This window comes from Oryctolagus cuniculus, chromosome X, assembly GCF_964237555.1.
Source record: "Oryctolagus cuniculus chromosome X, mOryCun1.1, whole genome shotgun sequence".
In the NCBI taxonomy this organism is placed as follows: Eukaryota; Metazoa; Chordata; class Mammalia; order Lagomorpha; family Leporidae; genus Oryctolagus; species Oryctolagus cuniculus.
Genome location: NC_091453.1, coordinates 58,125,927 through 58,152,998, shown reverse-complemented (window position 1 = coordinate 58,152,998; position 27,072 = coordinate 58,125,927). Strand labels below are relative to the sequence as shown.

Sequence of the window (27,072 nt, the reverse complement as noted above, 5' to 3'; positions counted from 1 at the left end):
AGATGAAGTTCATAAAGAAGACATCTCTCTGACTTTAAATATTAGACATTCTTCATCAGTGGCAAGCCAGGAAGTATACCTGGAAGGTCATGACTCACATAGACCAAGTAAAGACAGGTGTGGGGAATTCGATGCCTTGCTATGGAGTTAAGAGGTATGTGTGTATGTTGTAGATGCCAACGAGCTTTGGAGAGTTTTCAAATAGTTATATTAAAACAACAATATAACGTGAGAAAATTGGGCAGTAGGTGGCACACAATAGAAACATTGTTGATTGTCTTTAAGGAATCATTGAATAAACTGATGCATTGGGATAGAGAATGCAGGCAGATAAGTCAAGATATGCTGTAACATCTGGCTAAGAGGACAGTTGATGGAAGAGGGCCTAAAGAAAATCAGTAGAACTAATAAAAGAATGCTGCTTCCCGGAAGAAAATGTCTCTTTAGACACCATGTATCCACTTTTATCATTTTACTCACTTTCCTCACCCAGTCTTCGAAATTCCCCATGTTCCACCAACAGAGTCAACTCCTTTTGGCCCGGGAAGCTCCCCATTCCTTCAGCCACTTGTAGGCACATTCATCTCTATCTCAGCCCAGTTTTTACACACCTCCCCACATCATTTCTTCATTCTACATAATTTCTCCTGTCCTTATCCACTTTGGTTCACTCTCAGTGACTAGAGTTCCTTAACCTTGGCTTTTACCTCCCCTATGCTCTAGGAAGCAGCTTTCTCTCTATCCTTTGTCCTTTCTCTTGCAGTCTTTCCCTACCCCCTCTTCCCTGTATTCATTACCCTGTAGTTTCTGCACTTCTGTCTGCCTTTTAAGTCCTCCTCCCCATTAGCCACCTTGGGAATCTTCAGTGACCTCAAAGAAGCTTTAGAAAAACATAGCAAAAAAGCAACATCTACTTACATTTTACTTACAGATTTGTTGAATTTTCTTGACTAAGAAGATTTCTTGCTGCCTCTATGTATCTTATGCTTTATTTCAAACAAGATTTTTAGTGGAATTCCTATGATTTGTTGCATTTTTTGTTATGCCTGCAAATGTCTGCTTCCCTTTGGCTACAACTAGGGATTCAAATATTGTACTCTGGGGGAGTATTTTCAACTTTTCTGAATTTCTCACTGCACGTTCCTGACACTGTTTCTCTGCATCCCATCCTTTCTGGTGTGTCATCTTCCTATGGGTCATTCTTTTTTATGTTTCCAGTAAACGAATTCTTAGTTTTATCCCTTTCTCTGTTTTTGCTTTGTGGGATTGTCATATTGGCTCAAGTTTAAATATTTTGAGAGGGCATCCCCCTTAGCTGATTTCCTCTCATACACAAACAGGATTTTAAGGCCTTAGTCAATGTGTGTCCATGCTAACACACACAGTTACCATGTCTTAAGTGGCAAAAGAACCCTTGTTTTTTTTTTTTCTTTTTAACTGCATTCTTAGAAAGTTTTCTCTCTCTCTGTGTGTGTGTGTGTGTGTGTGTGTGTAGAAAAGGGACAATTTTAATATTGTCCTTTTCTCCACATTCAGTGAGGTTGACTCAACATCACTGGGAATTGGGGAGGGAAAAAAGAGTATGCTGTAAAAATGGATGATATGTCCTTTCATCAAAGGCATATGTAAATTTTACCTTTGGGAAAAATAAAATATATAAGTACATTTAATTGGATTGACTTTATATTATAACATTCCAAATTACATGTCATTGTCTGAGCAGAGTTCTATTATCTGAAGACTTTATTGATCATTCAGTATCCAGAATGAAGAAACCTAGGTAAGATGCCTTGATATTCGAGACTGGCTTGCAATGTTTCAATTAATCTACTCATACTTGAGAATGGTGTTATTCTTCACTAGAAGCTCAGCATGAAGGCATCATCCCTAAAATATGGTCATATCAAATGACCTATATGCCATGGCCCCTCAAGGTTTATGCCCTGTACAACATTAATTGTAAAGCACAGGTTCATCACATAAAGAAAGCTATTTTAGGGTGAAAAGTATCTTGAGATTCAGTTACATCTGTGGAAAGACTATTCTCATTATCAAACTAAAAAAAAAATGGAAAAAAGAGTCTTTTTCAATTATGGTTTTGAATTAGAAGAGTGACTTGCCAGAAATCATGAAATGCTTCTATTATTTTTTGCACTCTAAAAATCCTTAACTGTTCAAGGATTTAAACTGTCCTTTTAATTGTGTCCAATGTGTTCAGTATTGAATCAGTATAATACATTTTGAAACTAAGGATGACAATGGCTATAGTTGTCATTTCCAGCTCAAATCTGAAAGGATGATTTTGTCCACCTAATCTGCACATGGTGAATGTGTACATTTAGGTAAACAAGAAGAGGGAAAAAGGAAAAAGAGAAGAAATCCTGGGAGAGGACTTTTCTCTGTTCAATAAAAACTGTTTTATTAATGTAATGTATCTTTTAGCATAATGATAATAAAACTAATCTGCTGATGGATTTTAATTAAACAAGAAAAACTCATTTCTTTTTAAAAACTTTTAAGTGAATGGAATACAAATTGAAGTCTGAACTGATTTTTACAGTTCAGTAACTGTTTTCATAGTAAATGAAAATAAAACATTGTTTCTTCCATGCTTTTATTATATTCTATGCATTTTGTTTTATTCATTCTCCTACTTAACACTTTCAGTGTGTACAATATTCTATAGCTTTACATCATTACAAAATAATTATATTATTTTCATTTCATTGAAAACATTGAATAGAAGGCATAAAAGTGGATTTTATCAACTGGAGAGACAAAAGGTCAGACAGATAAAATCTGATAAGGCTTTTCCAAATAGTTAGAGGGATGCCTCAATAGGATTGAGGGTCTTCAATCTGTAAGCCAGGACATTTCTCCACACCCAGTCTTGCCTCTCATTTCTTTGAATACCTTTCATCAAAGTTCTGAATGTAAAAGTAAAAAAAAAATATGATGTCTTGGATTAAAAAATAAAAATCTCAAAGATGAATTTATTGAAATATATTAAAATGTTTTTCAGTTAAGTAGCTAATTGCTTTATATTCTCCTCCTATTTAGTGTCTTTGTACACTAGTCCCATAAAAAGTATATGATAAAATAATGGGATGGCTAACATAGTTACACAGACTTACAGACACTTATGCATTTGCTTCATTTTATTTGTAGGAATAATTCAAATTATAAGCCATAATAATGACATTCCGTGAAGTTTACTTAATGTAGGAAATATTTAGCATTATAGTCTGTTTCATTTTTCTTTTAGGATATCTATATTTTAATATATAATTTATTTTAGAAAATATTCGTCAATGGTTTTTAAGTAGTACTTTTCTTCTGACATGTCATTTTTGAAACAACAGATCTTTGGTAATCAATTACCTATAGGTTTGTGTTATACTAATCTAAAAGATCTTGGGCTTGCAATATGCAAGTCATTGTTTATTGTCTTCAAGGTTATAAACTCTCTTTTACTAGATGTTTCAGGTCAGGTAAGTGAGAGCGGAGGGTGTACTTATGTTATGTGAACATAAGATATTTTATGACTCCCATTTGATTAGTATATAGAGAGTGACCTTGAGCAAATAACATTGCCTCCCAGGATTACAATTTTCTCATAAGTAAAATGAAGGAGTTGAAAGTTATTTCAAGGCCCTTTCCAATGAAAAGATGATCCTGTTTTACAAAATATAATGAACATACAACACATTCTTTCCTTGTCACATGGCTCTGCAAATATTACCAGTTTCACTGCCTTGATTCATTAACCATCAATGACTTAAAGTCTTTGGCTTGCCCAGTATTTTGCAATACCTTAGAAGTGGGAATTAGGCTAGGTTGTGAAGGGTGGCCCTTAAAGAAGTTCAAGGGAGTACGTTCATTGAAAAGCTTATATTCTTGGCAAAGACAATGAACAAAAACAATAAAGTAATAAGTAGTCACATTAAATTGAATTTGGTAAATATGTATAGAGGGTCACTCTGCACACATTATATTACATGAAGTATGGTATATATTTCTGGAAGTGAAAGGAATCAAAAAGATTATTGAGTCCAACCTTGTCAGTTTACAAATTAGAAAATTAAGGTCAGAGATGTGAAATGAGTGCTCTGGGAATTCATGTAAGGTATCCTGTAATGGTGATACTGTATTTACTCCACAATATACCTATTCCCTACTTTCTAGTGTATTTAGAATTCCAAAATAACATCATTTATGGCTTTTTAATTAGAGTGGGTAAAACGCAATACTAGTTTTGTATCTTATCAGAAAGTTAAACATATGCAAGACTTATTTATTTTTTGGCTTTACTAATCTTCATAATTTTCCAGTCTTACTCAGATATAAAAAGTACTGTTTATCCAAACTTGAATCAACATCATTAAAAGCACCTGCATTGTGCATATTGTGTTATAAAACTATAAAATGCTATCCTGACTTAGAGGCCAAATGAACAGACAAAAATATCAATGCATTAAATAATATAAATATTTTAACTTCTAAAGAGTGACTGAGACTGCCCATTTACTGAAGATGGCCTGGAATACACATTCCTGGAAGGATTATTTTATTTTTATAAATGTGTAGTTACCTTAAAGACTTAACTGTACATTTCTCCAAAGGTTTAAATATAATTTGGGGAAGATATGGAGTGAAATTTCTAAAATTTGATGTGCATGCTACATAATCTAGATTCCCTGTGTCAGGTAGTATATATATATATGTGTGTGTGTGTGTGTGTGTGTGTGTGTGTGTTAGGGATATGGATCAGGCAAAGGTAGTCAAGCAAAATAGGCCAGAGCAAAGCTTTCTTTCTTTCAGGAATAACCTTAGACTATTCTGCTTTGTGAGAAAGGAGATAGGGAGGGTAGAAGAAATCAAATGGAGAAGAAAGGGAACTGTCAGAGTGTTAGGTGATAGGGCCTGGCTTTCAATTTAGTGTGAAATTTGCAACCTTTTTGAAACTTCCTGGGCTGGCTTCTCTCTCACACATCTAATATGGTATATTTAGAATATCTTAAGTGCTATTTGGTGGTTGCTTGATAGTTTATAAGGATCAAAAATCTTCTAAAGCGTGATTATGTTACATTTTTAAAGGAGTAGCTTAGAAATAGGTAATAAACACACATACACAAGTAAGATAAAATCTTTACATGGTAGCTGATTCTGTGGTCTTCAGGCAAGATTTTCATTGTCTTTTTCTTTAGATCAGGAAAGAATTTGCTCAGCTGAACACTGACCTTTTAACCTCTAGTCAGACTCCACAGTTCTTACTGCTTTCCTTGTCTACAACAACTTTTTTTAGTCCAGGAACTCAGTTCCAACATCCCTGAAATGAAGCAGCTACCATGTGCTGGCCCTTGTCTAATGAATGCATGCAAAGTGAGATTATTTAGGGGAGGGAATTTGAATACATTGAGTATCCTACATGTTGTGAATGCTGTGAACGCTCCAGCACTGCATACAAGAGTAAATAAATATGGGCATGCAAGACGAATGCTCCAAAAGTGAATATCTGGGTCACTGTAACAGAGTCAAAGCACTTCAGAAAGAAAAAAAGTCAGTACACAATTTCTAATCAATCACCATTGCTACTAATGGCTTGTTATTTTAAACTCCAATTTCTAGGAAGTTATAGTCTTCCCTTGCTTGTCAAACTTTTATGTGCAGACCAGTCCTCTGGAAATCTTTTTAAAATGCAGATTCTGATTCAGTAGAATCTAGGTGAGGCCTGAAATTTTGCATTTCTGAGAAGCTTCCTGGGCATGGAGATGCCACACTTTGAAGAAAGAGGCTAATTCCTAGTCTGATTAACAAGCATGAAAATGGGGAAATAGGCCATGGGTAACTGACGTCTTTTTAAGAGATTCAATTTAGGTATTTTGCAAAGAATGAGATTTTTAAAATAAAATAGTGTACTACTATTTGCATTTTGATATTAACATTGGTTGTAAAATGTGATGTAACTGTTAGTTGAAGTTGCAGCTTGGAATAATAATTAATTTCTTGTGAATTTTATTGTGAATTCTGTTGAATTGACTTTATATGCATTTAAACCATTTTGAAAATTCAACCATTGGGCATACAGTGTCAATAATTTATACACCCACCCACCCACCCACCCACATATATATTTACATTTTTAAACAGATCCAAAAGTTGTGAGCAGTTTTAGCATAAAATAGATTTTTGACCCTATTAGTTTTTTAAAATATTATCAATGAACATATCTGTTAATCATTCAGATTTCAAAAAATTGCCTATTAACTTTTCACTTAGGCTATTTGAAGACCTTCTTTTAGTGTTTGACATTTGCAGAGTAACAACAGAATTGATAGAAGTTATTTTATGTTTGCTGTTCACTAACATAACCCTCAAAGTGGTAACAGACAATGAAGTAGACACCATGCTAACTACTTTCATCACACCTAGATTTTTGTATTAGAATACAGCAGATAGCCCCCTTAAATGTAGTGATCCTTTCATTCACAAGCAATCTGGGAAGAGTTTCATAGTTAAAGTTCTTTATGCACAACTCATCTTGGTATAGAACCAGTGTCAGATTAAAACAGACAACATTGAAAACAGCTATTGAAATAAGTTAAGTGTAAGTGCTTAAACTGTGTTTGTTAGGAAGTACACTGTTGCTCTGGCAGGGTTAGGGAAACAAATGAAAGAGTTGTCACTTCAAATCCGTATTCATGTCTTAATTGTGGCATTGGGATTCAGAAGCCACCACCCTCCCAATGAAACTGTATTAGTCTTTTCTGAACTCTGTTACTTTAATAGCAACAACATACTTTGGTGGCAACGTGAGGATCCCAGTGAGCTAAAGGGCCAATTGGATTAAAATGTTTTTTTTTTTATCCTAAGTGCTAAATGAACTTGGGTGTCTGCCAATGTTGCCTTGGGCTTCATTACTCTTAACATTATTTAATAATGCTAAGCATAGACTGTTTCCATGTGCCCGAGGAATCATGTATAGCATCCTAAATACCACTTATTATTTTTGGAGGTGCATGTTCTAAAAAATACAAAAAAAGAAATACAAGAAATAAACCAACCAAAAGAAGCAGATGAAAAATACAAAACATCTGAGACTCTGTTTTCAAAGATGAGAGAAGGAAACCCACTGTATCAAAAGAAATATCAGTTCTATGAATATGTGCTTTTCATATTTTGAGACAATGAGAAACAGTTGATTTAATTCACAACACCATTAAAATAAAAAGCATAAAACAGAGTACAGTATTAAAAAAAACTTCCTTAGAGTCATACCTGGAAAAAATATGAGAAAAATTTTTATAATGATCTAGCAACTATTAGAAATGCCACAAACATTGTTTTAAATGGTGTCATTTGGAGTGAATATGAATACATGTTAAGAGAGTTAATTTTTTCATATTTTTATTTATGTATTTGAGTGACAGACACACATGTACACGCACGCACGCACACACACACACACACACACATAGTTTCATCTGCTGATTCATTCACCAAATACCCACAATGACTGGGCCAAAGCCTGACGCTGGGAAGAAAATCCAGAGTGCCAGGAATGTAATAGTTAAGCCATTACTGGTGTCTCCTAGGGTATGCATTAACAGGAACCTGTAATCAGAAACTGAAATCAGGAACTGAACCCAAGTGCTCTGGTTTGGGGCATGACATCTTTTTTTTTTATTTTTTAAAGAATCTTATTTATTTTACTCTTTTTTAAAGAGAGAAAGAGGGAGATTTCCCATCTGCTAGTTCACTACCCAAATTTCTGAACAGCTGAGATTGGGCCGGGTCAGACTGAAGCTGGGAGCCAGGAACTGAATCCAGGTCTTTCCCATGGGTGGCAGGATCTTGAGTAATCTCCTCATGTCTCCATGGGCGCATGTTGTCAGGAAGCTGGAATCTGGAGCAGAGCTGGGACTAGAACTCAGGCACTCCACTATGGGATGTGGGTGTCCCAAGTGGTATCTTAATTGCTGCACCAAATGCCCTCCCCTTAACCAGCATCTCACCTGCTAGGCTAAATGCCCCCCTGAGATTTTTTGTTTGTTTAATTAGAGAAAAATTTTGTGCAACTGTACAAAATTGTAATTTTCATGATAAATTAGGTTTTAAAGAAACAACAGTGAAGATTGAATAGAACTAGAAGATAATGCCATGTAATGTATAATAAATGTACTTATGATTACTAATAATATTGCTATAATATGATAGTAACTAGGAAAGGCAATACCCTTTTTGTTTAATGTCTACATTTATTTTTACGTACTTGCTGTTAAGCAGAAGGACAGAGAGAGACGGGGAGAAAGATCAGTCTTCATCATCAGGTTCACTCCCCAAATGCCCACACCAGCCAGGGCTGGGCCAAGCCAGGAGTCAGGAACTTCATTCAGGTTTCCCACTTGGGTGGGAGAGATCCAAGCACTTGAGCCATCATCTATCTCCTCCCAGGCTGCAAGAAGCTGGATTGGGGGGCCGGGTTAAAGCCCTGGCCTGAAGCGCCAGCATCCCATGTGGGTGCCGGTTCTAGTCCCAGCTGCTCCTCTTCAGATCCAGCCCTCTGTTAATGGCTTGGGAAAGCAGAAGAAGATGGCCCAAGTCCTTGGGCCCCTGCGCCCATGTGGGAGACCTGGAAGAAGCTCCTGGTTCCTGGCAGCGGCTCGGGCCATTGCGGCCATCTGGGGAGTGAACGGATGGAAGACCTCTCTCTCTCTCTGTCTCCACCTCTCTCTGTAACTCTGTCTTTCAAATAAATAAAATAAATCTTAAAAAAAAAAAAAAAAGAAGCTGCATTGGAAGTGGAGCAGGCAGGACTTGAAATGGCACTCTGATATGGAATACAGTCATCCCAAGCAGCAGTTTAATTCACTGTGTTGCAACACCCACCTGAATACTACTACTTTTAACTGTATGAATGATTACATAATAATTTGAAAATAGTTTTAGTACATTTTAATGTACTCCAGATTTTATTTCATCTGAATCTCACAGTTCAGTGAAACAGATATTGCAAATACACCTTTTGGCTCATGAGGAAAGAGACACAGACAAGTTTTTTTTTTTTTTTCTTAGGGTCACACATTTTTTAAGTGTCAGAAGCAGCACTAGATCCTTGTTCTTAGTGCACACATTAGCTAGGGAACGAATATCATACCAGGAATCTATTTTTTTTTGGTCCGGTGAGACTTTTTAAAGAAAAAATAACAAGGTGCTACATTTAATCCTTTAAGACTTAGAAATTTGTATTAGAAAGTTTGAGTTAGCACTCATTGAATCTTATGAGGCACAATTAAAATAACATCTCTAGCCTCAGAGATTGAAAACATGTGATAACAGTGATACGGAGCTGTACTGGACTAGATAATAAGGATGTAATCAAATTGAACAAGGTAGGCGTACTATGATGGAAAAAAAATAGGATTTGATTCTAATTTAAAGTAGGCTCAGAAACCAGAGTTAGACTTCTGAGAATTTTCTTCTCTGTGAAGACAAAAATATTTGAGAGACGAGGTCTGGAGGGAGCTTGTTTCAGAGGAAAAAAAAAAAATCTATTACGACTATGGGTTGGCTGTTAGATATAGACTGTTAAATAATAAAGTGTATTGCTCTGGGTCAGTCCTGAAAATGCTTGTAACCCAGAACTTCAGGAGCTTTCAGGATTATCATTTTATTTGGATTATATTCGAGCATTTCTGTAAAAAGAGTTTTATGATAGTAGTTAACCACATGGAGTGAATAGTTCTACCCTTTGGGAGGTCACACTTCATTTTCCCTTGGAAGAACTGGATTATTAGAAGGTATGACAAAAATATCTTTTGTTGTCAGAGAAGCAAACCTTGTTCAGTTTCTTTAATGAATCTCAGGAGATAATTAGTAGACTTAAAAATATAAATGATGACACATATTCTGCCAAAGTGCTACTGAATATAAAAGACAAACATTATCCCTATTGTAAGATTTCCTTAAAATTGTAATTCTTCTACATGAAACTGATATTTATGATTTTTTCTTTTTCTTTTAAAGATTTATTTACTCATTTAAAAGTCAGTTACAGAGAGAGAGGGAGAGACAGAAAGAAAGAGAGTGTCTTCTGTCTGATTGCTCATTCCCCAAGTAGACACAATGTCCAGGGCTGAGCCAGATCATAGCCAGGCACTAGGAGCTTCATCTTGGTCTCCCACCTGGATGGTAGGGGCCCAAATAATTGGAGCACCTTCTGGTGTTTCCCCAGGCACATTAGCAGGGAGCTGGGAGCTGGGAGCTGGATCAAAGGTGGAGCAGCCAGGACAGGAACTGGTGTCTATGTAGGATTCCAGTATCACAGGTGGCGGCTATGCCACAACACTGGCCATGTGCTTTTTTTTCTTTTTTCTTTTTGACAGGCAGAGTTGAACAGAGAGAGAGATACAGAGAGAAAGGTCTTCCTTTTTCTGTTGGTTCACCCCCCAAAATGGCCGCTGTGGCCGGTGCACTGCGCCCATCCGAAACCAGGAGCCAGGTGCTTCCTTCTGGTCTCCCATGTGGGTGCAGGGCCCAAGCACTTGGGCCATCCTCCACTGCACTCCCGGGCCACAGCAGAGACGGTGCCGCAGGTGGAATTAGCCTAGTGAGCCGAGGCGCCAGCGATTTTTTTTCTTAATACTTAAAACTACTCTGTGAATTAGGTGATGTGTACATTTTTATCTTCCTCACCTTCAGTTTTTCCATTTCTTTTTTCCAAATGAAGAATCAGGCTAATCTATACTGGCTAAGGTCACCAATTTAACTAGGAGTAAGTTCAAATTCCATGAGCTTTACACCATGTTATGTATACTGGGTTACTGGTTGTAGATAGCTTACCTTGGAAGTTATGTAATAACTTGAAATTTTGATGAAGGAAATAGGAGACTTAGACATGGAATACAAGTTAGGGGTAACACTTCTCCGCAGAAAAAGATGCAAGTTGTGATGAGATATGCAGACTTGACTAAATTAGCAGTATGTTCAGATACCTCACAAATAGCAATATGTTGGTAAAAAAAAAATACTTAATTTGTTTGCTGTGAGGGTTTTCTTTCTGTTATTATTATTAGTGGTTCCAAATGGAGACAGTTCGAGTTATTTCAATTCTTAGGCATTATGTAATATCCTGGAATTTCTAGTTTATTTGATTATTCTTTTTCAGGTGAGAAGATAATCTTTTTTTTGTCTTTGTGCATAACTTATACTTTTTCTGAAGTAATTTGATAAAACAGATTTTTTTTTAGTGTAGACTATAACATATACCTGCTTAAGGTGTTTTGCTTTCCAGATGGTTCTATTGTTTTCCCTAAATATTTTAAATTATCCATTTATTTGAAAGTCAGGAAGGGAGAGAGACAGAGTGAATCCACTTGCTTATTCACTCCCCAAATGCTCCTAACCACCAGAATTGGGCCAGACCAGGTCAGGAGCGAGGAACTACATACAGGTCTCTCACGTGGTGGGCAATGACCAATGTACTTGAACTGTCCATTACCTGATGCCTTTCAGCAAATTAGCAGGAAGCTGGAACTAGGACTCAAACGCAGACACTCCAATATGGGATGCAGGTCTCACAAGCAGCGTATTAATAGCTGTATCAAATGCCCACCCCTGGTTCCATTCTTTTTAGCATGACTTGCCCAAGGTCACAAATGCTAAAAAGTGACTGTCTGGAATAGAATTTAGGATTTCCTGGTTAATGTGTCTTTCTTTATATCATACTGTCACATATTTTGCCATAATAAAAGAGCTTATAGAATTAAAAATATTAAATGTCTAATGATCATAAAGCCTGAAATGTTCCAAAGTTTATATTTGAATAGTAAATACCAAGCAATGAATTAAAAGCAAAATGGTGACTCTGAATAAATTAAGGACTTACAAATACTAATTAACTAATTTTCTGAATTAATCCTAAATTTTATAAGATAATATTACATTTTTATAACATATGGTAACTCGTCTGTTCGATATATCTCCTATGTTTGCTTTTATGTTGCAATCTAAACTTTACTGAAATTTCACGAAAATACTCTGCTGTATTGCAAAATAGAGATGTCTTGAATCCAAGAAGTTTGTTTGGAAGAAATACTTTATGGACAGTTGTATAGTCATATTAACTTTAGTAACATGCCTCTCTGATTTAGGACCCCAAAATACATTAAATGTAAAGTTTTAGTATTCTATAAACACTACAATTTGTAGAACTTACATTTTGCTTATTTACAGAAAATTATATTTCTCCTGTTTATTTTAAAGGTGTTTGCTCTCCTGCTAAAAATGTCTAACACATTAGGCTTTTAATAGATTAATGGAATGGTGTTGCAAACTTTTGCTCAACAAACACACTTTCAAAGGTCATGCTGTTTTCAAAATATAAACTAACACTTTTGGTTAAAAGCAAGGAAATAGTCTAAAAGCCAGCAAACTCCGATTGTGTTTGTTTGAATGAGATTTTTTATGTATCTCAAATTATGTTCTTTTCTAAAAATCATTAGGATTTTCAATTTGCATAGATGTCATTTTATCTGGCACAGCTATTGGTCTACAGATTTTGTTCTTTTCTCTTCTACCAGAGTCATATATTCTTTCTGCAGAGTAAATTCTTAAACCTTTTTAAAAATAAATCTTAATTTATTTTCCAAAGATAATTTCTAGATACAGTGTTTTTTATTATTAATAACATGAATGTTTTGGAACTACTATGAATAATGCAATTTAAGCTATCTTATGAAGAAAATCAATGGAGCAGAATTTTCTTCTTTAAGAAGCAACTGAAGATAAACAGAAAAAGTTGGAAACTGTTAAATGACCAAAAGGTCAGTAGCATTTTCTTAGCTCTTCTAGATGTGATTTACTCGGTAAGCTTATTTGAAAGACTAATAAATTCATAGTAATTGAAAGATCCAGAGTCAATTATCTAAAGAAAATTTACGTTTCAAATATCAATGTCAAATTAACCAACCAAAACAATTACTTTTTGCACACTTGATAATCATCATGTATTTTAGTTTGGTTCAAATTAACCAAAAGCTTCCTCTCTTCTTTAGTTATTAATATCTGTTTGTATCTATGCTCCTGTGAGATGAGGTATTCTAATCACCTCCATGTGAAAAAATGGAAATTGAAACTTGTCTAAAGGTACAAAGATAGCAAACATTCATGTCAGGAATCAAATTCATATCTTTTTAATTTCACAGCACAAGTATTTAAGCAGAACAATAAATATAAATGTATTTTTTCTATATTTTAAAAATATCATTAAGCATATTAATGACTGTGTACATGGATATTTTATTTTTATTTCTTTTTAGATAACCGATTCATATTATATCCATTTCTCAGCTGTTTAACTATATTAGGGCTGTAGAATACCATGCCTCATACAAAAAAGAACACATTAGTTAACTGAATATTAAGCTTTGATTTTTTTTCTTCTAGGTAGCTTAATTGTAGGAGAAATATCCTATCTGTAAAAGTCACCTGTCATTAACAATTCAGTTACAGTCTGAAAAATGTGGACACACACACTTTAAGGGTCCAATTTAAAGCCTAGACTTTCTCCTTTGATAATTCTATTTGTTGTAGATTAAATAATCAGTTTAAGCAAATTTAAATTATAGGTGGCTTATGAAATATCCTATCTGTAAAAGTCATCTGTCATTAACAATTCAGTTACAGTCTGAAAAATGTGGACACACACACTTTAAGGGTCCAATTTAAAGCCTAGACTTTCTCCTTTGATAATTCTATTTGTTGTAGATTAAATAATCAGTTTAAGCAAATTTAAATTATAGGTGGCTTATCATCTTCTTCATCAAAGATTATTGCATTTTTACTTCATTTGTATTAGAGATTTGACAGGTTTGATTTAGAAGCAGGTAGTACTTTTGATTTTTAATGGATTCTCTTGGACAATCTGAAGTTAAAAATAATGGCTTTCAGTTCTAGTCTTTGTAATGTATGTAATACTGGGATAAAATGTCTCATAGCATTAAATAAATAAGTAACAAACATTCTCTTGAACTACAAAGGGAGAATTTAGCTTATTTACAATCCATCCGCATAGTACCACAACTAGTTGAATCAATCAGTTATTTTAACTGATTTTCTTACAAGTTAACTGTTGGTTTTATTTTTATGTGTACATTAGCTTCATTTCCAAAATAACTCAGTTTATATTTCTAATGAAGACAAGTAAAATGTAGCAACTCCTTATTCTTTACTCATATCCTTGGGGCTTATCTGCCACGATAGACAATTGTGAGTCAAGAATATTGATCAAAGATCAATCAGAAGTATCAGGGAGAGGACATTTACCTAGTGGTTAAGATGCCAGTGTCTCACATCCAGGTGCCTGAGTTTGCTTCCTGGCTCCAGCTTCCCGCCAATGCAGACCCTGAGACATGGGATGCTGGCTAGTGTAATCGTGTTCCACCACCCATGTGGCAGACCAGGGTTGAGTTCCTGGTTCCCAGGTTCTGCCTGCCCCATCCCAGGGTGTTGTGAGGCATTTGGGGAATGAACCAGCTGGTGGGAGATTTCTTTACATATCTCTGCCACTCATAAAGCAAGTTTAAAATATCTTTTCTTGGGTTGATTTTCTTAATTATTAACATTATTAAATAATGATGATGCCAGTGCAATACAAATATAAAACATAGATGAACAAAGATGCCTCTGCTTAGTAAGTACAAACAAGGAACTTAGCATGATAGTGTTTTACCCAAGTATACTTCTATTCTAGTAGGTAAATATTATTTTTAAAATTATTGTATTTTGAAATATTGAAAAGATTTAATCACTTGAACCACTTTTCCAAAATACAAGTATATAAATACATATATTTAAAATTCATGATACATAATGGCTTTCAAATTAGGCCAAGAGAAATATAAATTTGTATTTAGTCATGCTTATGCACTGTATTTCAAGGCCAGCATTGTAGTAGGTAAAGCAGCCACTTGTGAAGCCAGTGTCCCAATATAGGTGCCAGTTCACTTCCTGGCTGCTCTACTTCCAATCCAGGTCCCAGCTAATGGCCTGAGAGAGCAGCAGAAAATGGCCTAAGTGCTGGGACCCCTGCACCCATGTGGGAGACCCAGATGAAGCTCCTGGCTTCTGGCTTCTGGCTTCTGCTTGGCCCAGCGCTGGCCATTGCAGCCACTTGGGGTGTGAACCAGCAGATGGAAGATCTCTCTCTCTGTGTGTCTCCTTCCATCCCCATCTATATCTATGTCCTCTCCCTGATACTTCTGATTGATCTTTGATCAATATTCTTGACTCACAATTGTCTATCTTGGCATATAAGCCCCAAGGATATGAGTAAAGAATAAGGAGTTGCTACATTTTATCTATCTAAACAAATTAATACAAATATACAAATTAATACTTATATAGATAGATGGATGTATACCTGACTTTCAAATGAATAAATAAATCTTAAAAAAAAAACCTGTATTTCTCTCCCTGGTATTCAATACAACTTTGTTACTTGTTGAATTCTATTTTCACATAAAAAAAACAGTTTTTGTAGGGCTTAGGTTGATTTCCTGCTGTTAGAAAATATTAGCTTCAGATAGCAGTAGTGTTATGACTCAGTTCTTGCTGGGATGTATTTTATTCAGATACAGATTATTTCTTCCTTTAGTATATATAATATACATAATATCTAAACTGATGTAATAAGCCATATAATGTATTTATTCAAAAATTTTTAAAACTAAGGAGTTAAGCTCAATTTATTAAATTTTCTAATCATACATCACAAATTAATACTTAAACTATAGTCTTCTCCAGAGGCTTTTATCAGCTTGGTTTTTACTTCACATGTTATATTTTCCTGATTTATCTTTTTTGTATTTATTGAAGAGGCAGAGAGACCCGGCGAGCTCCCATCTGCTACTTCATTTCCCAAATGCCTGCAATGGCCAGAGCTGGGTCGAGCCAAAGCCAGGAGCTAGTAGTCAAAGCAGATCTCCCAGGTGAATGGCAGGGGCCCAACTGCTTGAGCCATCACTGCTGTTTCTCAGTGTGTGCATTAGCAGGAGGTTGGAATCCAGAGCAGATCTTGGAATTGAACTCAGACACTCCAAGTGCTAAGCCAAATGCCTGCATTTTTTTTAAGAAAAAAAAAATCTTACCTCATAGGTATTTAAAGTTTGAAGAATATTCCACAAAATTGCCCTTATATTTCAACTAAGTCCAGAACCTCGTAAAAAAAGAACACTGTATTTTCTGACCTTAAAAGGAGTTGTCTCCACAACTAAAATTCATATTACCTTAGAGTTCATAATAAGTCACAAACAAATGTTGTTCTGTTGAGCAAAATACCCTTTTTCTATTGAGGCATCATACAAGGCTCATAGAAGAGAGTGTGCAATGATTAGTAAGAGACTGCTTGCTATAGGAGTCAGACACTTACAATGTTTTAGTATAGTGTGATTAATGATTTAAATGAGCCTGATACGGTGTTTAAAGATTCACAACTGAAGGTGGGTACTGCAGTGCAGCAGAATAAGCTGCTGCTTGAAGCATCCACATCTCAGACCAGACAGACTGCCTGTTTGAATCCTTGCTACCTCACTTTCGATTCAGCTTCCTGTTAGAAAATAAAAATAATGGTCATTCAACAGATTTCTTAGAGACTATGAAAATAAGTGAAAACACGAAAAACTGTGTTAGTTGGAGACACTCAAAGGTATGATTCTTTAAATGTTATACATTTATATCCATAAATTATAACAAATACTGAATACTGATATATTCATACATTTAAAAGTTATATGTTAGAAGATCAATTTTGATAATACCTAAGTTGTATATTTTTCTAAACATTTCTGAACATTCAAGTGCATTTGTACAGTTATGTATATTATTCATATAATAAACATTAATATTTGTGGCTATCCATATATTTCTCAGATAAATGGCAATATAATGATTAGACATGTGATCCTAAATAAAAAATTATACATATCATACATATTAATCAAGGAAAAAAATTAAATTTTAGCTATATAAACAATTCCAAATACATTACATGTCATCCACACTAGTAGCATTCTGACCTCTTAGTAATAAACCCACAACATTCCAGTGAGAGCTGCCAAGTTCATGTAGTATGGAAATTAACTTGATACCTAATTAGGTTTTTCATACTCTTCCATTTTCCATACTATCGTTCTATAATTTTTCATTCTTCCATTGAATTTTCATCATTCTTTCCTCACAAAGTGAGTTGTTGAAAGATTAAATATGTTGGAAGATTAAATATGTTACTCCAAGTCACTTTTATTCTACTTCTGTTTTCTATACATGTGTTTCTTTGCAGAACAATCGATTTGAAAAATCACCTTGATCATCTGTTTTTTTAATACTTTTATTTAATAAATATAAATTTCTAAAGTACAACTTTTGGATTATAGCAGTTTTCCTCCCATAACCACCCTCCCACCCGCAAACCATCCCATCTCCTACTCCTTCTCCCATCCCATCTTCATTAAGATTCATTTTAATTATCTTTATATACAGAAGATCAACTTAGTATATACTAAGTAAAGATTTCAATAGACTGCACCCACACAGACATACAAAGTATAAAGTACTGTTTGAATACTAGTTTTACCGTTAATTCGCATAGTACAACACATTAAGGACAAAGATCCTACATGGGGAGTAAATGCACAGTGTATCATCTGTTTTGTAAGTATATATTTTTCAAAAAGTAAAACAAGAAGGTAAAATTAAGAAGATGTAGTTGAGCTTAATAAAGACAGTCTATTTGACACCTTGCTTCCTCTCGCTTATCTTAAGAGATGCATAGTAAAAGGATATATGCCCAGAAGAATAAAGTTTTGATATGTGTTGAAGTGTTTGACAAAGGGAAAACATACTTGTACAGATATTTTTGACTAGAATTGAAACAAAAGTAACATGGGAAAGATGACTGTGTTGTAATTAGAAATCTTCAATTTTGTGTCACAGCAGGTTAAGCCACTGCCTGAGACACCGGCATCCCATATGGGAGCACAGGTTCAAGTCCTAGTTGCTCTACTTTTGATCTGGCTCCCTGATAATGTGACTGGGAAACCAGTAGAGGATGGCCCTTGCAAGTACTTGGGATTCTGCCGTTACATGGAGGACCTGGATCAAGTTCCTTGCCCCTGGCTTTGGCCTGGCCCAGTCCTGGCCATTGTGGCCATTTAGGGACTGAACTAGTAGATGGAAGATCTCCTTCTCTGTCTTTCCCTCTCTCAGTCACTCTGCCTTTCAAGTACATAAGTAAATCTTTAAAGAAATAGTCTCTGTTTGTAACTTCATGTACCCATTTTTTAATGTAGTGTAAAAATCAGCAACTGCTTTCTTTAGAAAACTAAGAATTTTTGTTCCTATTATTTATTTTTGTTGAATGACACAACTAATAAAAAAATCCTATAATATATTCAGTTGATTTAAAGCAAATGATGGCTTTAGCTTTAGGAATATTTAGTTTAAATTCAAGTTATTAAAAAATAGAAACTTAAAAAAGTAAGTTAATTATCTTATCCAGACCTTAAGTAAAATACATTTAATAGGTAGGTCTATTACTTATTTAGCACAGAAAGATGTAAAAGAGAGAAGTATTTATTTTCTAACTTTGTTAATCAAGAACAAAAAAAGAGGCTCTTGAGTCAGATAGTTTCTTCATTTTTATCACCAAAAGGTAAGATGGGCTGAATGTCTACCTGAATAATAGAAATTCGTTCAACACAGATTGATTTAAAAGCATTTGCATGGATATGGTAGATATACTCTTGTTTATTTATAGTCAAGGGCATGGAAATAGTCAAGCATAGAGTAAAAGGATAGAGTAAACTTTACGTTCATTAGAGAAAGTCACTTTTTATTTTAGTTTGGACTGAAGTGAATAACTTTACAAAATGAATCTATACAAGAGCATTACATATTTTAAAATGAGAAATATTATAGCATTAAATACAGATTATACCGATGTTAACATAATATGTAACATTAAATAGCAGTCATTTGTTTTGCAGAAAATTTCTCCACTGTGTAAGTGAATTGATCTCAGACTCTATATATCAAGCTCCTACAGTTTGCCATCAGTCCTTCAAGTGTTACAAATGACTAATATTCAACCTTAGAAGGAAATATAAATGAAAGGCGCTTAGTGAAGGCAAGAATCTTGGAGGCCAAAATATTTTAAGGAATTTTTAACTGAAACAATAAAATCCTGATTGACTTGAGAATAAAATGAAGGATTATAAAAGTTTGCTTTCATGAAGAACTGGACAACAGAGAAAATACTTTGTAAAACATTTATTTATGTATGTGTGTGTTTATTTAGCTTATTTCAAGGAAGGCACACACACACAAGCACACACACACATACACACACAGAACACAGAGGGAATTCAGAAAAGTGATAGTCCTTCAAGTGGGGTAGATGCTCTTGTCCTTTATAGCATTCTTATGATTAAGTAGCACTGATGGCAGTCATAGGCAGGCAACGGTAAGCCCTGCATGCATATGTTGGAAAAGGTGCAGTAACGTGTCTATCCAAGCTGTTATTGGCAGTTTGTGTTCCACCTCAGTGGAGTCCTCCAAAAACAGATTTTACTTTATGGAGATACCAGACAACGATTTCCTCCCAAATGGTCTTTGTCTTACATTCATTATCTTTTCTGGACAGTTACCTATGATAGTAGTGTACATTGTACAGAGTTTACATCAATTGATTCTGTTGACCAGAATACACCTTTTTTTGTTCCTCTTTTACTTCCAGCTTTTTACTGCTACACTTGCTAGTCTGGCTGCTGTGCCTTTAACAATTTTCAAATAAGTAATTTCTCTGCTTGTGTAAAAATACTTCAGGCTCACTACACATCAAATTGATATTATTAAGAAGACCCATACACTTATTTAATCTCCACATATTCGTTAATGTCCACCTTCATGAAACAGGTTTTCTTGCACACCTAGTTTGTATATTCTCCAGATATTTGTGATAAATCTTTCTTACTGATATAGTGATTTATATAGATAGTTGAATATTAATGGAAAGTGACTAAATACTTATGCACAATCTATGAAGATGAACTACATGAAATTGCTATTTTTATGGTCAAACTTGGTTGAACATTAGCAATTCCATACAATTCAACCTTATCATCAAAGGTCACAGTATAGAATATTTATCAAAAGGGAGAAAATGATACTTTTACTATTAATAACCTTCAAATTATGAAGAAAAACCTCAGTGGATGTATTTCCTGACTTCCTTCTCACATATACAGATTTGTCAAGATCATTAAATAAGGCTTAAGTAAAAACTAAGGTTGGAGAAGTCTTTATGAATAATACATATTTCTGAAGAAAGTGAGATTTGTAAAGTTGAGATTTCAGATCTAATTTTAGCATGAGTTCCCGAAAAATGAAACACAATTCCATTAAATGTCCTCAGTGCAAATTACCCAGTTATGCAACGTCAATTTCAATGAGATGTAGCACAAATAAATCTATTTTCCAATTCAATTACTTGTTGAATGAGTAGACATTTTTCTAATAACAAGATAGGCATTTGGATGAAAGATAGTATTTAGTTCTTTCTGATTTATTGTGTTTGCCACTTAATATAGATCATAGAAGCACATGGAATAACTGTTTAACCATTTACAGAAAATTTGATTGCTGAGAAAAAGTTAAAATAACCAAACCATTTTCCATGAAATATCTTTCCCATTTTTCCTAAAGTTACATTTTCAAGCAGAATAGCTCTTTACCTGGTGATGCCCTTGCAAATTTCAATCTAGATTCTGCTTCCAAAACATTGCTAGATTTTGTTCTCTTATTTTTATATTTGAACTCACAAACATTTTTTCTTTTACAAAGTCCGTATAGTAACTATCACTCAAGTTTGGAGTCAGATGTGTATCTTGATCACTCTGTGATCTTGGACAAGTTACTTAAATGGTAGCTATTGTTATTTTAATAATTGAATACTTAATTGGGAAAGTGTATTAAGATGAATCCAATTGCTGAATGTGTCATGCTGTTTGTCACCATAGCAGTTTGCAGAAACATGGATCTTTATTTTCTTTATATTTTGTTTTAGAAGGATTAGGACTTAACAGGAATTTGCCACTGCATAAACAACCTTGGTAGTTGAGTTCAAATAGCATGAATGGAAAACTATTGGATTTCTCCAATCTTTTCCAATTATGTATTGATAGCGTGATTACTGATAAAGCCTACTGTTTGCTAAATAGTGGAAACTTTATACTTCTTGAACTGGTAGCATTATTGGCAACAGTAACCAGTACAAATCAAGATTATTCTTTCTTGGCAGCTTAGGCAATGTTAATATGATATGTTTTCCTTTTAAATCAAACATAAGTCTTTTCAAAATAAATTACCAAAATCAATCATGATTCTTTGAAAGAAGTCATCAAAATTATTTTAAAGAATATTATATTGTTGAAATATGCCATTTTCAATTTAGATTTTTGTGGTAATTCAGAATGTTCTTTATTTACAAAAATGCCACAGAGATGAAATGTCAGTGTATATTTCAAGTATTTCTGATCATTTGCAACTAGTAAAGAACTAGTAAAATGTAAGAAGTCATTTAAAATATCATTAATTCATTATATTAAAATTTAAGTAAAATATGTCCCTGATGTCATCTCTAGTAATGTATTTGTTAACTGAGCTGAGGAAATCCTATTTTAAAATGCATGTTCCTTCATCATTCTTAAATGATTCAGTCAACATCTATGCAGATGTGTATTTCGTTTCTTTTATGCCAGAAATTATATTTTATTTCTAAATTGACCATTCTATCTAGTCAAAGATATAAAGTGTAATGGTATAATTATTTATTATGAAATTGCATGTCTATAAATATTATTTCAACTACCAGATATTTAAGTGACCAAAGTATGAAAGTTCTTTTTTAAAGTTCTTTTAAAAGATAACATAATAATAATAACAGGCATGTTATACAATGTAGTAATAAAAGACAACCAAAGACTTATTAATTGAGCGGACTCAGAAAGACAAATTTTCTGAGGAGCTTTACTCGGTCTTAGCAAGAAACCCAAGAATCATATTTTTTTTTCAACTTTTAAAACATGGTAGTACAAGGGTTTGAGAATTATTAATATTATCGACAGCAAAATGGCTAAGAAAAATACACAATTTCTATTTATTATAACTGAAATGACAAAAAAGATTGATAAAAGCAGTTACTGCTATTACTCCTAAAAGCTGAGGCTTCCCTTTGTAATATATAAAAACGTGACGCATACCCAACGTTTTCTATTTTGCAGAATTTTATTCCTCTAAGATAAAGTAATACATTTAGAAGAGGAATTTTTGAAATCCCAAATTCTGCCTCTCCTCAAAGTATAATTTCTTTCCCTAATCTGATATTCTTTGAATACATGGATACATAAATGTACATTTATAGATGTGTATGGGCATAATTTTAAATCAATATTTGTAATAACATAAAAATACATTTCCAATATTTTAAGATTCTAATATTAGGACAGAAGCATTCTATTCGCTACAATTATGCTCCTTGGTTACATATATGTTAGAGCAGTTTCACAACAAAATACGTGATCAGGACAAATAAACTATAAGGCAAAGGAAATAGAATGTTTATTCCCCTCAAATAAAAAGAAAACAAGATTTGTTAATATTAAAGTAACATTGGATAAATGAAGTGCCTGAACTTTTTTCTTGAATAATGTAATGTATTTTATGAGTAACTTAAGGGACTATGAAGTGGAGACATCAGCAGGAATGCAAATTTGACAGGGGAGAACAAAGGTTGCTATTCAAACTTGATTATTTAAATTGACTGCCTTTGTAATGATACGTTGTTAAACACTTTGATGTACTTATAGTGAACATTGTAGGAATTTACTACTTTTTGAAAATTGAGAATACTCAGTTTTTTCCTGTCTTGTGGTATGCCAAGCATGAAACTTGCTAGAAGAATAAAGATTGAAAGTGAAGAAATGTCTTGTGTTTGCTAAGATACATCCACTTAAAGGGTTTGATTTCCACTAGAAAAAGTTGTTTTGTTTTAAAAGGAAAGAATGGGCATTTGATGTTTCTCACCTTTCATGATTGTGACAATTCTTTTAGATATCTTAAATTCTCTAAGTGGAGATTTGTCATAATCTCCACAGTACACCTGTTTAAAAATTGTAGGTCACAGAAATCTGAAACTACAAAAAAGTTTTCTCAAGATGATAAATCACAAGGAGTGTAAATTTCAGTTACCTCACCTGTGGGAAAGTTTTTCCTATTACTTTTCAACTCAAAGAGCACCCAGGTGATGGGAACTTTAATGTCTCTGAAAAACTACTTATCTGTACAAATTGAATTTGCATATACAAGTTAGAATTTGAGTTTAGGCTTAGACCTCAACTGTTACAGGTATAATAAACAATGTGGAATTTGATACTTGACCACATTTATTTAATGCAGGAAAAACAGCAATGAAAGAGGTTCATTTTGAAACGATTTTGCTATTGACAGGGGATAGTGTCTACTTTCTTTGTGGTTTTCCCTTATTGACTATGTGCAGGTTACACCTTGCAAAATGCATACAAGAGCAGAGATTAGACAACATTTTACTCCATAGCTTCTACAAAATCTGAATAAGGATGAAGGGTTTTTTATTATCAATAACACCAAGGATGTGTTCTTACAGGCCTATGTTTTCTAAGGATCAGGGAAAGACTATGAGATAAATATTCTGAATTGAACAAAGTTCAAATAGTTCAAACTTTAACACTAACATCTTAGTAAACCTTACTGATATAAAGGTGCACAAGGAGAATCAGTAATTAAGACAGAAACTAAACCTGGTGAAATTAATTTCATAAGCTTGAATCAACCAATTGAAATTCTGTCTATGGAGACTATTGAAGAGCAGTATGCTTCCTTTAGCTGATGTGTTAGTTGCCCCTCTCCTCAGCCATCTTCTCTGATTTTCGTCTATATTAGCAAAATCTTTGTCAGACTTTCAACCTGTTTTGGTCATGCAATTGTTTTTTGACTGTCTTAACCTTAAAATAATTAGTTAGGGCCCGGCGCTGTGGCGCAGTAGGTTATTCCTCTGCCTGCAGCACTGGCAATCCCATATGGGCGCCGGTTCTGGTCCCAACTGCTCCACTTCCAGCCCTGCTCTCTGCTGTGGCCTGGGAAAGGAGAAGATGGCCCAAGTCTTTGAAGCCCTGCACCCGCATGGCATAGCTCTGGCCATTGTGGCCATTTGGGGAGTGAACCAAGGGAAGGAAGACCTTTCTCTCTGTCTCTCCCTCTCACTATCTGTAACTCTACCTCTCAAATAAATAAAATCTTAAAAATAAATTAGTTATTTTTTATTTCATTTACAAATCCATATGAATGACTAATTTTTTTAAAGATTTTCCATGTGTTTGATTTCGAGAGTGCTTTAGTAAATTCCTAGTCTCATGGACAGATGAGAGGGCATTTCATCATCTGGACTGATGATAATATGTTGGTCAATCAGAAAAAAAGTTAACTTATGAATGTAGTATATATTTCTTTGTGTTAATCTTTCATATATCCTTTAATGTTACTGTAGTCTTTTAATCCAGACACCTGAAATTTGTACCACTTCTTCCTATTTTATCCAATGCACACAACAGTTAGTGTTGCTAGACTCAACATGTGACAGGTAATTCGTGGTAATAATGCTGTACCTGAAATTCGGTGTTTTATCTAACATCCAGTATTCCTACAGTAAATGTGCTTAGGCTTTAAAAGTAATTTTTGCTACACTTTGCAATTATACAAATGTACTAGTAAGTCATCCAGCTAGCAGGGTTAAAATGGAAGAAACTATAGCATTAAATATCAGCCATTCCAACTTTATTATTACAGAATTTTTCCAGAAGGATGCTATTTTCTGAGTGGTCATTTGTAATCAGTTATACTTTGGCTTCCATTCAATTCAGGTGCTGTGCAATTGCTCTTTAAAGGCACATCCTAAATGTGCCATCAGGTCAATCACTAATTAAAGTTATTTTCATAGATAATTATATTTTCAACACTTAGTTTGGAGTGAATTAGTCACATCGACTTGTTGCATTACCAAGAATCAAGAGTAACTTGAGGAAATAAAAGTGATTTGGTCCTCAGACCTTTGCTACTTATGTTCTCCATGATTACAATGAATAAGAAAAATGATGAGTGAGAGAGAGAGAGAGAGAGGGAGAGAGATGTCAGAAAAGTAGTATTTTAATTCACCCACTAACATTCTAACAAGTGGCCAACATTGTAGATATTTGTTATTAGAGGTCAAAATTCCAGAATTTGGGGTGGTGTTTTTTATGTCACTTAGAAATCCATATAAATGACTGATTCACTCACCCAAATGCCTGGGAGAGCTGAGAACTCAATCTCTATATCCAGTGTGGGTGGCAGGGAACTAACCACTTGAGCCATCACAGGCTACTTCCCCAGGGTCTGCATTAGTAGGAAGCTGGAGCAGAGCTGGGACTCTAAATCATGCACTGTACTATGGGATGTGGGCCTTCCAGCAGCACCAAACACCTGCCCTCACCAAAGTGTATGATCTTTACTTTTAGATTAGTACCAATGTAATAGTGGTTGAGGTGTTTTAGACAGTCTCTTAGAGCATGAAAAATTTTAACGAATCTTAGATTATATGACACTGTCTGATAAGAATCCTATACAGGAATTAAGAGAAAATTCACCTCTGTTTATATTTAGCTACACTTATAGTAGCTATTCTATTTTTTAATCTTTACATATAGAGGCCAAGATGGAAGATTAGAAAAATGTTTAATATTCACACTTTATTAGAGGTCTCTTTAGGGAACCTAGCTCCACAATGATCATATTTATCTTTAGTACAATTGTAATTAACATGTAAATCTTTTTGATGTTTAAACTTTTCATTTACATTACCTTTTATAAAAATATCTTTTTATAATCAAATAGCAACTATAGATATATAAGATTAAAATGCATTCTCTCATTTAATCTCAACTGTTTCTAACAATGTTACGTTTATTCTCCAGACTTTACGTTATCTGTTCTTGACTCATCAGTCAGTCACTCAGACTTGACACTGTTTGGATTATTTCCAGAGGAAACTTCAGACTTTTCTATCTTGCCATCTCTTTCCCTTCCAATCCTTCTTACACCTTTCACTCACTTACCAAAAGCATTTAAAGACATAATTCTGGTAATATCATATCACTTTGATTTTTCTTTTGTCACTAAGCCTAGATAATGTATTATTTATCTTGTACAGGTCTTATGTCCTCAACTACTTAGCATAGTGCTTTACACATGGAGGATGTGTAAAAAGTCCAGGTCAACTGGATGGATGGAAGGATGGATGGATGGATGGATGGGAAAGAATGGTGTATTACAAGAAAACATATTTTTCTTGAGTAAATTCATACATATCCTAGATTAAGTACAGAGTGTGAAGTACTTCTGAGCTATGCCGTCCAGTATGATAACAATTAACTACACATGCAAAATTTAAATTTAATTAAAATTAGAATTCATTTCTTCAGTTTTAATATCTATATTTCAAGTTGCAGGTAGGCACATGTAAATGCCATATTGGATATAGAATATTTCTGTCATTGTCAAAGGTTTTATTGGGTTGTGCTTCTCAAGAAATTTTTGATAGCAATAGTTGAGAGAAACACATTTTTTATAAAATCATAGTAAAGTGATAGTCATAGAGTAAATATTATAGGCTTCCCATTTACCATATGAAAAAAGCGTAATTTATTGCCATTTATAATGTAAGCCATTATCCCTCAAAGAGGAACGCTGATATCCATATCATTGTTGTCAATTTTTTCACTTAGCCTAAATATATGTTTTGCAATACTAATAATAAAACTCAACATATTTGAATTGGTAAGAAGTTCTCATAATTCCTATGTAAATATGCATTAAATGCATCAACCAATTTGGCCTAATTAGAATTAAGAATACAACCGTATAGGCTGGCTTTTCAAAATCTTTAAA

At 34.1% G+C, this 27,072-nt stretch overlaps 1 protein-coding gene across 6 annotated transcripts in view; it reads left to right on the top strand.

Moving 5' to 3' along the window:
* Positions 1-27,072, top strand: part of PCDH11X (protocadherin 11 X-linked) — a 754,441-nt gene that overhangs the window by 4,778 nt on the left and 722,591 nt on the right. The gene's annotated exons all lie outside the window — the stretch shown is intronic.